This window comes from Octopus bimaculoides, chromosome 7, assembly GCF_001194135.2.
Source record: "Octopus bimaculoides isolate UCB-OBI-ISO-001 chromosome 7, ASM119413v2, whole genome shotgun sequence".
NCBI lineage: Eukaryota > Metazoa > Mollusca > Cephalopoda > Octopoda > Octopodidae > Octopus > Octopus bimaculoides.
This window is the reverse complement of record NC_068987.1, coordinates 54719213-54723968: the sequence shown is the minus strand read 5'-3', so window position 1 is coordinate 54723968 and position 4756 is coordinate 54719213.

Genomic DNA, 4756 nt, shown 5'->3' with positions numbered 1-4756 from the left:
ACATAAACAGGCAGAATATTTGAACTTTATATGGATAGATTAAATGCTAAAGGGTTAGAAACTGAATTGAAATAATGCAGGAATATATTTATACACCTTCTAAAGTTTAATGTAAATAAAACAAGCCTATTTTAAAAGGACATGGAGAGTAGAAGCCATACTGGTTTCAAATTATGGCACAAGGCCAGCAATTTTAAGGAAGGTGTAAGTCGATTAGATTAATCCCAGCATTCAACTGGTGCTTATTTTATTGAAGCCGAGAAGATGGAAGCAAAGTCAATGTCGGTGGAGTTTGAACTCAGAACGCAAAGAATCAGAAGAAAAACTGCAAAACAAGTTTTCCAACACTCTGATGAGTCCATTAATTATCACCATTAATTCACCACCCTGAGTTAACTAATAGTAATAACAACAGCAACAACAAGAACAGCAGCAGTAGTAGTAGCATTAACACAAAGTAAGAAAGAAGAAGGAGGAGGAAGAGGAGGGTAGGAAAAGAAGGAAGAAGAAGAGGAGAGAGAGAAGATGAAGGAGAAGGAAGAAGAAGAGGTAGGGAGGGAGGAGAAGGAGGAGGAAGTAGAGGAGGGGGAGGGGAGAAGAAGAAGAAGAAGAAGAGGTAGGGAGGGAGGAGAAGGAGGGGGAAGTAAAGGAGGGGGAGAAAAAGAAGAAGAAGAAAATAAAATAGAACCAATGCATAAATCTTTTGTTACTGAAATAACCACCCAAAATATTATGTCCTTGTATGCGTGTAATATGAATAATATTAACGAACTTATTGTATGCAGTGCTCAGGTGTGCTACAAACTTGTCAGAAGAGAGTTAAAAAAAGGGTCAGAAAGCAGACATATTATTTATTATGTTTTACTTGTTTCAGTCATTAGACTGCGACCATGCTGGGGCATTTTCTTGAAGAACTTTTCATCGAATGAAACAACTCTAGTACTTTTTTTAAAGCCTGGTACTTACTTTTTTGGTCTCTTTGCTGAGTCACTAAGTGATGGGGATGTAAACACACCAACACTGGTTGTCAAGCAGTGATGGAGGACAAACACAAATACAAAGACACACACACGTGTATACAATGGGCTTTTTACAGTTTCCATCTACCAAATCCACTCACATGCTTTGGTGGGCCTGAGGCTACAGTGCTCAAGATACTACATAGAAGGACTGAACCCGGAATCATGTGGTTGGGAAGCAAACTTCTTACCACACTGCCACAAAAAATTGTGACTAAACATAGTGACAATTAATCTTCTAGTTAAACACAGGGTTTTAAATAGTTTAAAAATAGGAATAGAGCCAACTTCATTAACCCATTACCTCCCATAATTCTATTAACTGGAATTTTTTTATGAAACCAAAATAACATTTCAAAATCATCACCATCGTTTAACGTCCGCTTTCCATGCTAGCATGGGTTGGCCGATTTGACTGAGGACTGGTGAACCAGATGGCTACACCAGGCTCCAATCTGATTTAGCAGAGTTTCTACAACTGGATGCCTTTCCTAACGCCAACCACTCTGAGAGTGTAGTGGGTGCTTTTACGTGCCACCGGCACGAATGCCAGTCAGGAGGTACTGGCAGTGGCCATGCTCAAAATGGCATATTTTACATGCCACCTGCACAGGAGCCAGTCCAGCAGCACTGGCATGATCTTGCTTGACTGTCTTTACATGTGCCACCGGCACGAGTGCCAGGAAGGCGATGCTGGGTGCAGGTACCATCACGATTTCGCTTTCACTTGCCCCAACAGGTCTTCACAAGCCGAGTTTCGTGTCCTGCATAGGAGTCAGTCCAGTGGCACTGGCAACGATCTCACTCAAATGTCTTTATACGTGCCACCGGCACAAGTGCCAGGAAGGAGACACTGGGCACAGATGCCATCTAAATAGAAATAAGCGAGATATTGGGTGAAAAATTAGCAAACCTCATTTGAATATCAGAGAAATATACCTAGTAGATATAGCAAAAAGGTTAGATATGTGTAGATATTCACAGATAATTACGAAATTTGTAATTTTTAAGTGATCTCATATGAGATCACTGATAGATAATGGGTTAAAGGCTCATTAATGGGTTACCTTCATCAAAAACTCACAAACTATTGTCTACCCCTGGAATTCTCAAGCATTTGAAAGAAATTAGAGCTACTTATAAAAAAAATGTAAACAAGACTGCTTGTGGAACACTTCCTTTCCATAATGGTACAATGGTGACAGCCAGGCAAAAATAGCTACAGTACCAATAAAACACAGAATATGAATAACTATCTATGTGGAGTGAGTCATACGCATATGTTTAAATATATGTTTATTAAACATATGGACGTGACTCCATATACATTTTTATTTATAACCCAAAACCGTATTGGTACAGTAGCTATTTTAAATATAGAAATAGACACTCTCACTCATATACATCATGCACACATATATACATATCATCATCATCATCATCATCGTTTAACGTCCGCTTTCCATGCTAGCATATGCATATATATGTGTGTGTGTGTGTGTGTGTATATATATATATATATATATATATATATATATATACACACATATATATTTATATATATACATACATATATATATATATATATATATACATATATATATATATATATATATATATATATATATATATATATATATATATGTATGTATGTATGTATGTATATGTATAATGCGTAAGAATACATCTAAAAGCATATATTAGATGCAGACAGATTAATGCTCAGACTAGATAAAGTAGCTAAAATCCAAAGATGGGAGACGGAATCCAGGTAAACAAGAGTTGGCTATAGGCAATGCAACAGTGAAGCTAATGAAAGAATAATAAAATATTAATAAAAGCTATTTAAATATAGCAATAAACATTATCCCACATACACATCACATATCCAAGGTGTAGCTGTGTGGTAAGAAGTTTTCTTCCAAACCGCAAGGTTCTGGGTTCAGTCCCACTGTGTGATACCTTGAGTAAGTGTCTTGTGAGTACCATAGTGGACTATCAGAACTGCGCTGCATGAAGATATTTAATAGAAGTCCTATGTGCAGAAGAGAGGCAAACTGTTTGGTCAGTGCCAAGAAGGTTAAAAATTCTCATGAATATGGCATGCTTTGGTTTTCTTCTGATGAGAAAAACTCTGACTGAGACCAAAAGTCTAAGAGGAGAAATAACGGATGATTATGCGCAGAACCTTCTGGTGGACTCAGAGTGATGTGCACTAAGTTTCCAGTAACTGTGATCGCTTTAGGATTGGTGATCTTTACAATCTTTACAACCATGTAACACCAAATTTATGGCCTCCAAACTCACCAGATTTTAATTCCATGAACAACTTTATTCTATGCTTAGAACTATGTTGTAAAGGAGACTGATTGACTTCCACACAATACCATAGTTTCACTGAAAACTGGCATTGTCCAGGTGATGTTTGAAATGAAGGACTATTTAGTGCAGTCATATCAATCATTTCAGTTTTACTTTGAAGCAGTCATCAAGGAGGATTCATAGAATAATCTTATAACAACTTGTGTACAAATTTTTATTAAAATATATTTGGTTTTCACTATATTGGAGTTGTTTTATTAAATAATCTATTATGTCCTCAAATAGCTCTTGTACCCTCTGTCTGTGTGTATGTGTTTGTGTATGTGTATATGTGTATGTTTGTGTATATGTATGTGTGTACATATATGTGTGCGTCTATCTATCTATCTATCTATCTATCTATCTATCTATCTATCTATCTATCTATCTGTCTGTCTGTGTAGACAGACAGACACACACACACACACATACACACACACACACATACACACACACACACTCGCACACACAGACACACACACACACATACACACACTCACTCACTCACTCACTCACTCACCACACATGCATGTATTTGAAGTTTAGAATATTCTTTATTCTTTATCTAGTCTCAGTCACAGGACTGTGCCCATGCAAGAGTACAGCCTTCAAGTATTTTGGTGGGTTTCATTGTCACCCTTACCAAATTCTTATAAATGCAAATTGATCAATAATTGAGTTTACAGCAGAAGAAATTCCCTGAGTGTAACCTTGTACATTGGGTTGGTCCAGTATTCATATCATGAGCTTGTCATTGGTATAGCTTGTTAGATTGGTTGAAAGTATCTGTAAGCTTATATGTGATAGTGTGATGATGCATAACAGTGGCCCTAAGACCATGTCTTGAAGTACACCTCATTTTACAGGTGACTTAGAAGACAGAAGACCACTGGCAGCAACAGCTGGATTTCTACCAAATAAAAAGTGCTACCAAGATCTAATAATCTAAAAGAGATGATTCCATGTTCAATCTTGTTAAAGGCTTTAATAAAATCAAGGCAGATGCATTTTGTGTCCATACCCCTTAGATGATTTGATAGTATTAGTGTTCATTCCCTTAGGAGACTGAATAGATAGAAGTTATGTCAGACAACCTTGGTCTGTCTGAAAACCAGGTTGCATATCACCTTAAAAATTGTTTTCCTGAAGGTGGTAAATTATCTTTTTTCTGGACAATATATTCTACAGGGTGTCCACAAAGTCTGGGTACATGGGGATTAACATATACTTTAAGAAATTATTATTTCTTATATTTAATTGTTTATGTTAAGATTTCATTTACTCCATGTGCCCACATTGGGATTAACACATACTTTAAGAAATTATTATTTCTTATATTTAATTGTTTATGTTATGAATTTATTTACTTCATGTAC